Raw genomic sequence first — 12,200 nt, forward strand, 5'->3', positions numbered from 1 at the left:
AGAAACAGGCCATTTAGCCCAACTGGTCCATGTTTATGCCCCATGTGAGTCTCCTCCCACACTTTTCAGCATAACCTTCTGTTCCTTTCTCCCTCGTTTATCTAGCTTCCCCTTAAATGCACCAAATTTTCACTTTCTGCTTTATGGGCTATACATTTGTCCTGCCACTAGAGTGTACTGGTGAGCTACATAGCAAACTCCTGCCTTTCAATGTGAACCAAATTAAGATTATGGATTGAGTTTAATGGCATCTAAAGCATTCTAGTCAGTTTAGAGAGAACAAACTTGCATTTATATAATGCCTTTCGTTACCTTGGGATGTCAAAGTATTTCACAGCCAATGATTCTACAATTTACTGAGATTCAAATATTTGGTCTAATACCTGGAGCTGCTGCATACCTGGAGATGTAATCGGATTAAATTTATACAATACAACTCTTGGCAAATTAGGATTAACCCCAAATTGTTATTTCTAATTTTTAAAAATTGGATTTAATCATCCTTTGACTAAGTCCAGTGCAGTTATATTGTCATCAGTACCCATTATTCAAATATCAAAGGATGGGGAATCCAAAGTGAAGGGTCTAGAATCTTGCACTATATTGATCTTGTTGCATAGCTATTGAGGGTAAAAGGTGCACAAATCCTGGCAAAGCTGCTTATGAAATAAAATAGCAGCTTGATGAAACTAATATTAGCCAATTGCTCTATAATTTTGTTTTTGCCAAAATGGCAAAGTTTCAAAAAAAATCATGTATACTTTTGATTGCTTTAAAGGTAACTAACTTGAATACTCTAGTGGCCCTCAAGTCTGCTATGCTTTTTGGCCTTATCTAGTTGAACCAATATTTTGTTGGGAATGACAATCATATTTCTCACAGCTTTAACTGTCAAAAAGCTTGGTTGGTTCAAATTTGAATCTTGACCATTGACTTGTAATCTTTTACAATCTCTGGATTGTCTGTCCAATAGTTCAAAGTTGACTCTATATTAGTAACTGATCATTTTTATTTAAGCATAAGTGAGACTTAATACATGCAGTATTTGAGCAGCAGTTTACAAGGAACACGTTATATTACCCTGTTGGAACTAAGGAAGGGCTGCGACTTTGTCCATCACACTCCCTGCAATTTATCCTTGTCCACCCACCTAGTACCCGTTGTTAAATCATCTACCCTACAGTTATACCCCAAAAACCAAACTAGCAAAATTCATCCAATCCTGTATCTTCCATACCTCCTATTCTATCAAATCATGGGGTTGGCATGCTCATGTCCAGGCACAGGCCTTTCTACAAGTTTCCCTTGTTTCTGCAGTTAATGGAGACCTTGAAACTAATGGCCATTCTAACTGTAAAGAAATCCTAACTTAAACATTCTCTTTACTAATTCTAAAAGGAAAAGGAGGTGGGGTAGCATTGCTGGTTAAAGAGGGGATTAACACAATTGTAAGGAAGGATATTAGCTCTGATGATGTGGAATCTGTATGGATAAAACTGAAATACCAAGGGGCAGAAAAAGTTAGTGGGAGTGGTATACAGACCCCCAAACAGTAATGCGGAGGTTGGGGATGGCATTAAACGGGAAATTAGAGACGCATGCAATAAGGGCACAGCAGTTATCATGAGTGACTTTAATCTACATACAGATTGGGCTAGCCAAATTAGTAACAATACTGTGGAGGAGGAATTCCTGGAGTGTATACAGGATGGTTTCCTGGACCAATATGTCGAGGAACCAACTAGAGACCAGGCCATCTTAGACTGGATATTATGTAATGAGGGGATTAATTAGCAATCTTGTGCGAGGCCCCTTGGGGCGGAGCGATCATAATATGATCAAATTCTTCATTAAGATGGAGAGTGAAGTAGTTGACTCAGAGACTAGGGTCCTGAATTTAAATAAAGGAAACTACGATGGTATGAGGGGCGCGAGCTGGGTAGGATTGATTGGGGAATGTTACTCAAAGGGTTGACGGTGGATAGGCAATGGCAAACATTGAAAGATCGCATGGATGAACTACAGAATTTGTTCATCCCTGTTTGGCATAAAAATAAAACAAAAAAGGCGACTCAACCGTGGCTAACAAGGGAACTTAGGGATAGCATAAGATTCAAGGAGAGGACACATAAATTGGCCAGAAAAGGCAGTAAACCTGAGGATTGGGAGCAGTTTAAGATTCAGCAAAGGAGGACAAAGGGATTAATTAAGAGGGGGAAAATAGAGTATGAGAGTAAGCTTGCGGTGAACATAAAAACTGATTGTAAAAGCTTTTATAGATATGTGAAGAGAAAAAGATTGGTGAAGTCAAGCGTAGGTCCCTTGCAGTCAGAATCAGGGGAATTTATAATGGGAAACAAAGAAATGGCAGACCAATTAAATACATACTTTGGTTTTGCCTTCACAAAGAAGGACACAAATAACCTCCCAGAGATGTCGGGGAACATAGGGTCTAATAGAGGGAGGAATTGAATGAAATCAGTATTTGTAGGGAAATGGTGTTAGGGAAATTGACGGGATTGAAGGCCGATAAATCCCCAGGGCCTGATAATCTACATTCTAGGGTACTTAAGGAAGTGGCCCTAGAAATAATAGATGCATTGCTGGTCATCTTCCAAAATTCTATAGACTCTGGAACAGTTCCCATGGATTGGAGGGTAGCTAATGTTATCCCACTGTTCAAAAAAGGTGGTAGAGAGAAAACAGGGAATTATAGACCGGTAAGCCTGACATCGGTAGTGGGGAAAATGCTAGAGTCCATTATAAAAGATGTAATAGCAGAGCACTTGGAAAACAGTGACAGGATCGGACAAAGTCAACATGGATTTACAAAAGGTAAATCGTGCTTGACTAATTACTGGAATTTTTTGAGGATGTAATTGGTAGAATAGATAAGGGAGAACCAGTGGATGTGGTGTATTTGGACTTTCAGAAGGCTTTCGATAAGGTCCCGCATAAGAGATTAGCGTGTAAAGTTAAGGCACATGGGATTGGGGGCAAGGTACTGACTTGGATAGAGAACTGGTTGGCAGACAGGAAGCAAAGAGTTGGAATAAACAGGTCTTTTTCCGAGTGGCAGGAAGTGACTAGTGGGGTACCGCAGGGATCGGTCCTAGGACCCCAGCTATTCACAATACATATTAATGATCTAGACGAGGGAGCTAGATGTAATATCTCCAAGTTTGCAGACGACACAAAGCTGGGTGGGCGTGTGTGCTGTGAGGAGGATGCCGAGAAACTCGAGTATGATTTGGACAGGTTGGGCGATTGGGCAGATGCATGGCAGATGCAGTATAATGTGGATAAATGCAAGGTTATCCACTTTGGTGGCAAAAACAGGAAGGCAGATTATTATCTGAACGTCAATAGATTGGGAGAAGGGGAAGTGCAATGAGACCTGGGTGTCCTTGCGTACCAGTCGCTGAAGGTAAGCATGCAGATGCAGCAGGCGGTTAAGAAGGCAAATAGTATGTTGGCCTTCGTAGCGAGAGGGTTTGAGTACAGGAACAAGGATGTCTTGCTGCAGTTGTACAGGGCCTTGGTGAGACCACACCTTGAGTATTGTGTGCAGTTTTGGTCATCTTATCTGAGGAAGGATGTTCTTGCCATGGAGGGAGTGCAGTGGAGGTTCACCAGACCGATACCTGGGATGGCAGGAATGACGTATGAGGAGAGATTGGGTCGATTGGGCTTATACTCGCTGGAGTTTAGAAGAATGAGAGGGGATCTCATTGAAACTTATAAAATTCTAACAGGACTAGATGCAGGAAGGATGTTCCCGATGGCAGAGGAGTCCAGAACCAGGGGTCACAGTCTAAAGATAAGGGGTAAGCCATTTAGAACAGAGATGAGGAGGAATTTCTTCACCCAGAGAGTGGTGAACCTGTGGAATTCTCTGCCACAGAAGGCAGTTGAGGAAAATTCATTAAATATATTCAAGAAGGAGTTAGATATTGTAATGAAATCTGTTTGTTCTTGCCTGTATTCGTTTTGCACTCATGTATATTACCCTCCCCCACACGGTGTATAGTTTCACTTCCTCTTTCCTGACTAACCTGTATGACTCATTCCTGCGAGCCAGTCAGTGTGTTGAGATGTTAGCTCTGATCTTAGTGATTAAAAGCCAACTTGTTAAAGTCTATAACTTCTAGTTTTGTGGTTATTGAAGGCACATCAGATATATTTCTTAAGGCTAAAGGGATATGCAGAGAAAGCAGGGACAGGGTACTGAGTTTGGATGATCAGCCATGATCTCATTGAATGGCGGAGCAGGCTCGAGGGGCCGAATGGCCTTCTCCTGCTCCTATCTTCTATGTTTCTATGTAATAAAGAAGAAATAAAACTGTAGTCTAACAAACCTAATATTAAACTGCAACCTAGCAAAGCTTTAATACTGAAAAATAATAAAAGGGCATTATATTTGATATATTAACAGATAAGAGTTCTCTCGTATATCTAGGGAGTGATGAGAGATAACGCTGTAGACAGCTTCATGTATCAATCTGGTCCTCCTTCCCTTAGCGTGCAATAACAAAATACATGATCAGTCATCCTCCACCTGCAACCAGTTGATTTGAAGGCCTAAAAGCAGTCCATTTTTGCAGAACAGGAATTCCAGCCAAAGCTTTCGTTATTTAACTCTTTCAAGCCTAGTCCCTCTAAATACCCTCCTATGCCTATATTCTTACATTGTATAACATAAAGTGAAAATAGCTCTTTAAAAATCCTAACATTAGACCCTCATCCTCCCTTTGCAAAAAAGGGTAAATCACCTACCTTTGGTTCAACACAAAAAGCTGCTCTAGTTTCTCAACACTTATGTGGATCAGCAATTAGTCATTTGTTTCTTTTTTTGAAAAAGTCCAATTCAGATTTCTGATCCACATTTGGTGCTTTCTCCCCAACAGTATATACTAAGTTGGATGCCAATACTGGAATATCCTTAAGAGATCAGAAGAGTTCTGTATTAAAAAAAATGGTTATTTGTGCTTTGTGCTTTTCCTTTACTTCCTGAAAGTAAAACACTATTTTTGAAGATACAGATCAAGTATAGATAAGCATATACTTACTGTCATTTCTGAAAAATGGTTTACATCCTAGAGTTTATGTTCTGTATTCATTTGATAACCCCTAGGGAGTGAGAAACTAACATGTATTTTTCAAAATTATACTAATTCTAATCTTGTATCATGTTAATCAGCCATGAGTACCTCAAGTCAGTTATTATCTCCCAGCTTAATACACTTTCTGAAGTTTATAAGAAAACAAAACAGAAGCTATAACTGGTATATAATCAGGACATTCTTCATTTACCTACTCTCCCAGGCACGCACAAAAATAAGTCAATGAAGACCATAAACTTTGTTCCCTAGCCACTGACTCTATCCCATTGCCTGGCTACTGTCTGAGGCTGAACCAGACTGTTCGCAACCTCTGTGCCCTATTTGACCCCGAGTTGAGCTTCTTACCCCATATGGTGCAGCAGGCGGTTAAGAAGGCAAATGGTATGTTGTCCTTCGTAGCGAGAGGGTTTGAGTACAGGAACAAGGATGTCTTGCTGCAGTTGTACAGGGCCTTGGTGAGACCACATCTTGAGTATTATGTGCAGTTTTGGTCGCCTTATCTGAGGAAAGATGTTCTTGCCATGGAAGGAGTTCAGCGAAGATTCACCAGGCTGATACCTGGGATGGCAGGAATGACGTATGAGGAGAGATTGGGACGATTGGGCTTGTACTCACTGGAATTTAGAATGAGAGGGGATCTCATTGAAACTTAAAATTCTGACAGGACTGGACAGATTAGATGCAGGAAGGATGTTCCCGATGGTCGGGGAGTCCAGAACCAGGGGTCACAGTCTAAAGATAAGGGGTAAGCCATTTAGGACAGAGATGAGGAGGAATTTCTTCACCCAGAGAGTGGTGAACCTGTGGAATTCTCTACCACAGAAGGCAGTAGAGGCCAATACATTAAATATATTCAAGAAGGAGTTGGATATATTTCTTAAGGCTGAAGGGATCAAGGGGTATGGGGAGAAAGCAGGGACCGGGTACTGAACTTGGATGATCAGCCATGATCGCATTGAATGGTGGAGCAGGCTCGAGGGGCCGAATGGCCTATGCCTGCTCCTATCTTCTATGTTTCTATATCATCTCCATCACCAGGACTGCCTACTTCCACTACTCTCGTCTTCTTTCATATGGTAGCAGCAAAGCAAATCAGATGTCAATATCTAAGTCAGATATCCAGGCCAAAGCTTCCGGTGTAACAGCATGGATATCTTGTAGGCTGCCTGTAGGGCAGTGCTCACTGATGTGCTCCAGGTTTATGATCAGGAGCTCCACAGTCGCATGATGGGGATGCTTTAATCTTCCACCTATGGAGAAGGTGGCAGCATCTACCGTGACTGGTTCTGAGACATTGATGGTTGTCCACTGTTTGTGAGGAAGGTTTGATCCTTCAGGTTGTGCTGTGGGGTCCTCTATAAGGAATCCATTCCGTATGTCAGTTTTTCCAAGCATTTCGCCATCGGTCATCAAGTCTGAGGGGAGCTCGCTGAAGGGCTTCGGCGACAGTCCAAAATGGCCTTCTAGATTTGAGACGGGTTGGTGGTAGGTTGTTCAAGTCAGCCTGGATCGGCATGTCTTTGTTGGTGTAGCGGTTGTATTCTCTGGAGACTGCATATTCGTGGTGTAGGTATTCCACCACTGTAATATATATCTGCCCCTGCCTCAGCCCATCTGCTGCTGAAAACCTCAGCCATTCCTTGGTTACATCCAAACTCAACGATTCCAATGTTCTCCTGTTCGGCCTTCCACCTTCCACCCTCCATAAACTCGAGCTCATCTAAAACTCTGCTGCCCGTAACCTAACTCGCACCAAGTCCCGTTTACCCAACACCCCTGTGCTCGCTGATCCAAATTGGCTCCCGGTCCGGCAACACCTTGATTTTAATATTTTCATCCTTCGTCCCACCATTGGCGGTGTGCCGAGCTCTGGAATACCCTCCCTAAACCTCTCTACCTCTCTCTCCTCCTCTAAGTCGCTCCTTAAAACTTACCTCTTTGACCAAGCTTTTGGTCACCTGTCCTAATATTTCTTTTTGGCTTATGGCTCGGTGCCAAATTTTGTCTGATAACATTTCTGTGAAGCACCTTGGGATGTTGTTACTAGGTTAAAGGTGCTATAGAAATACAAGTTGTTGTTGTTGACCTGAATAAAGGTTTTGAAATTTGTTCTCTAGCTTAATCATTTTGAAAAAGAGTTGAGCAGAAACTGCTAGAATCATAGCTATTTTAACATGGGAATCTCCATGGGAAATGTTCACAAAGCAGTATTCAATAGAGCATGCAAGCTACATAAGAATTTTAATATATTTATAGATAGGGGCTTAATTATTGCAAAACATAAGGTAATCCAGTTTACCAATATGGAAAGCACAAAGCCTCTGCTCTGCTTATTGTTTGGGTAATTTTTTAAAAAAGATTTTCTATTTTTTGTTCGCAGCACCTGCAGAAATATCCTTGGAGAATGTATCGGACGTATAGTCATGGATGTTAATACCACTAATTGTTCATCCTGCTAAAAGGCACAGTGAGTTTAATACAAAGGACTTCTGATCACTTTTATGTTCCTGCTGTTTTGCCATCCACACCTCCCCAAAAACCTAGCAAAGATTTAGCACTTTTAACAATGTAACTGCCAAATGAACCCTATGAATGCATCTTTTTAAGAACATAAGAACATAAGAAATAGGAGCAGGAGTAGGCCAATCGGCCCCTCGAGCCTGCTCCACCATTCAATAAGATCATGGCTGATCTGATCCTAACCTCAAATCTTCTATCACTCTGCATCCACCCGAACCCATGTGATCTCCCGGGAGAGGCGAAAAACCAGATAAAGACCCAATGGCCAATTTGGGAGAAAAAAATCTGGGAAATTCCTCTCCGACCCATCTAGGCGATCGAAATTCTTCCAGGAGATCACTCTGTCCCTATATTTTCTACAGTACTTACCTTCTGTAAAGGCGATCTCCACCCCAGCCAGGAACAGGAATAAAACCATCTCCTGAAATCTAACAGAATTAGAACACAGTAGGAGCAGAACACGGCTACACGGCCCCTGGGCCCGCTCCACTACCCACAGGGCCATGACCATTCCGAACCCAAACTCATGTCCAATTTCCTGCCCGCTCCCCGTAACCCTTTATTCCCTTTACTTCTAGGAAACTATCTATTTCTGTTTTAAATTTATTTAATGATGTAGCTTCCACAGCTTTCTGGGGCAGCAAATTCCACAAACCTACCACCCTCTGAGTGAAGAAGTTTCTCCTCATCTCAGTTTTGAATGAGCAGCCCCTTATTTTAAGATTATGCCCCCTAGTTCTAGTTTCACCCATCATTGGGAACATCCTCACCGCATCCACCCGATCAAGCCCCTTCACAATCTTATATGTTTCAATAAGATCGCCTCTCATTCTTCTGAACTCCAATGAGTAGAGTCCCAATCTACTCAACCACTCCTCATATGACCACCCCCTCATCCCCGGGATTAACCGAGTGAACCTTCTTTGTACTGACTCGAGAGCAAGTATGTCTTTTCTTAAGTATGGACACCAAAACTGTATGCAGTATTCCAGGTGCGGCCTCACCAATACCTTGTACAACTGCAGCAATACCTCCCTGTTTTTATATTCCAACCCCCTAGCAATAAAAGCCAACATTCCATTGGCCTTCTTAATCACTTGCTGCACCTGCATACTAACTTTTTGAGTTTCGTGCACCAGGACCCCCAGATCCCTTTGTACTACAGTACTTTCCAGTTTCTTGCCATTAAGATAATAACTTGCTCTATGATTTTTCCTGCCAAAGTGCATAACCTCACACTTTCCAGTATTGTATTCCATCTGCCAAATCTCTGCCCACTTACTTAGCCTGTCTATGTCCCTTTGCAGGTTTTTTATGTCCTCCTCACTCACTACTTTCCCTCCCATCTTTGTATCATCTGCAAACTTTGATATGTTACACTCGGTCCCCTCCTCCAAATCGTTAATATAGATTGTAAAGAGTTGGGGACCCAGCACTGACCCCTGCGGAACACCACTAGTTACTGGTTGCCAATCTGAGAACGAACCATTTATCCCAACTCTCTGCTTTCTGTTAGAGAGCCAATCCTCCACCCACGCCAGAATATTACCCCCAATCCCGTGATTTTTTATCTTGAGCAATAATCTTTTGTGTGGCACCTTGTCAAATGCCTTTTGGAAGTCTAAATACACTACGTCCACTGGTTCCCCTTTATCCACCCTGTATGTTACTTCCTCAAAAAACTCAAGCAAATTTGTTAAACATGACTTCCCCTTCATGAAACCATGCTGAGTTTGCCCTATTAAATTATGTTTATCCAAATGTCCCGTTACTGTCTCCTTAATAATGGACTCTAACATTTTACCAACCACAGATGTTAGGCTAACAGGTCTATAGTTTCCAGCCTTCTGCCTACTACCCTTTTTAAATAAGGGTGTTACATTAGCAGTTTTCCAATCTGCCGGGACCTTTGCTGAGTCCAGTGAGTTTTGGAAAATTATTACCAATGCATCCACAATCCCTACCGCTACTTCCCTCAAGACCCTGGGATGCAAGCCATCAGGTCCAGGGGATTTATCCGCCTTGAGTCCCATTATTTTACTCATGATTACTTTTTTAAAAAATGTTGGCAAGTCTTCACATCCCCTTTTTATCTCTATTCTGCTGTGTACCATCTCTGGCTGAGGTAGCAAGCAAAGCTGCCCCTTCCCCATATAAATGCCACATAAAAAATTGTATTTCCCCACAGCACTGCATAGATTATAAATTCAAAATGAGCATAAATTCCTGCTCAGCAAGACAAGAGTTCAATTTTATTGCAGGGCTCTGTAGAGTGATACAGTTCATCTGAACGTTGCTCAAGTGAAACCTTTAGACAAGATGCACTGATAAATATTGTCAAAGTGCTGGGAGATTTGTCTTCAAATATTGGTAAGTACTGGCTTTAAGGCAGTAAACACATTTAAACCTGGAAGAGATACAACAGCTACAATCCAGGAGACTAGCTAGCAATTTTTTGTCACAAGAATAAACAAAAATTACAAGAAAATATTTATTTCAGCCAAGCTTAATGGCACGTTTCAATTTTCAAAATAAAACAGCAGGCCCCTTTGGTGAGGCTATTCTGCTTTAAATGGGGTTGATCTTGAAATGACTGATGTATGAAATGAGCATACCATTGTAAAGAAAGGCACACATTTTACACTCCAAACTGGATTTAATAATCTAATCAGGTAAATTCAATAAATGATATAGTTCGTTTGCTATTGTGTTTACATATTTTAAAAGACTTGAAAAATAATTGTGGTATGAAGTAGGTGGCTGATACTTTCTTGGTGGAATAGAGTTGAATCTAACCTTAAAATGCAAAACAATGCTTCTATGAGCTTTCTGTTCCCCTATAAGCCAGCGTGTCATTATGAAGCAGGCTTGTTGTGTTGATGCAGATGTAAAACTTTTGGTGAACTATTCACCAGACAGTTGAATAATGCTTGCAGAATAATTGCCCTTTGCAGCTTAGCTTTAAATTTGCTGGAGTTATGGGAAATGGTAGCTTGTTCTCTTTATTAAAATTCACCCCTTTCTTACAAAAGTCAAGGATTTCTAGAATTAGGACTTGCAATCTGTTGCTTCAGGGCTCAAGCCCATCACATCCACTGAGAGCAGATGCAGTGACAGCTGACACATGTTCCCACTTCTGCAAGACAAAGAATGATTCAATCTGTCAGTCATTCACAACTGCTTTTATGCAGAGTTTCTGAACAAGTCTAGACCCATGAAATATTTTGTGTCTCTGGATAGGAAAGAAAACATGGCTGGTTCCCAGTATATTCTCTGTGGCGGTTTTGTTTCAGAGAGTACAAACGCAGCATGCAGTCCAAGGGCCCTGACCTTTTGACCAAAGTGGACCTGTGCATCACTCAATTACAGCAGGATACTGACGAGGTTCAGACCAGTCAATTATGAATACTGGTTTCTTGTTAGTTCCTCTAGCCTCCCCAGTCTGATAACTGCATCCCATCAATAGAGGAGAAAGTTGACTGGTATTTTAAGTGCAGTTATATATGCAAGTGGGTAGCGACAAGCACCTACCTACCACGCACCACAGAACATTTTCATCCAAAATAGAATATGGATGGTAACAAATTGTTGCCTACAAAATGGCTGCATGCAATTGATTTTCAATTAGGTTATGCTAGCTTAGTAAGCTTCAAACATTTATTGTTTTGTGAAAAGTAAGAAATTTAATTACACAAAAAGACATTGAGTTTGTTTGTAGTTCAATGTTATTAAATTATTAATGTGAGCACAGGTGGCTTTGTGGCTATGTTGTGTTTTTTTCCTACTGTTGGGTTCCAGTTTGAATCATGGTGGGAAATGAAGCTGGGTCCCTATGTGAGGTGAATTCTCAAACTTCTAAGCCTGCTGTTCAATGCCAATTTCAGACTGGAGGGCTGTATGTGCACCAGATGGTGAAATGCTGTTATGGGCACAACAGTCCTCCAGATTCAGATTTAGGTTTTCTTGATGTCCAAGTTCCATAGCTATCATGAGGATGGTATAATGTTTCCCCACCTCCCTCCCCCCCCCAAAAAACAAAGACACACAGCAACTATACAACTAAAAAAGTAATTCTGTATTAACATATAATTAAATATTGGCTTTAAACCAGAGATTCATTTTTGCTTCTCAGTTCGCCACTGAATTTGATTACAACCATCAGTAAAGATTTATTTTTAGCTCTCATTAAATCCTGCTGACTTGTAGCATATGAATCTCAATGTGCACTTTTCAGTTTACTACAACAAATGTATAGAAACATGACCCGAGAACTTCTGGCATTGGTACAGTTTGAAACAGGTGCAAAACTCACCCAAATGGAAGTGCATTGTTTACACCCAGTTTTCCACAGTTCATTACTGTTATACATATTTAAATATGTATAGGGAGCAGAAAATTCTCTGTTGGAAAATGTAAATGGTACAGAAAACTATAGGGGTGTGTTAGAATAGAGAGATAAAAGTTCTTACCGCCTTAGGGAGGCTCAGACGGCATGTCAGTTCATTGGTAGCCTTTTCGAGGATGAAGGGGGGGGGGAAAAGGACTAAAATGTTACAG

This window comes from Somniosus microcephalus, chromosome 12, assembly GCF_052327205.1.
Source record: "Somniosus microcephalus isolate GS21.2 chromosome 12, FLI_Smic_1.0, whole genome shotgun sequence".
NCBI lineage: Eukaryota > Metazoa > Chordata > Chondrichthyes > Squaliformes > Somniosidae > Somniosus > Somniosus microcephalus.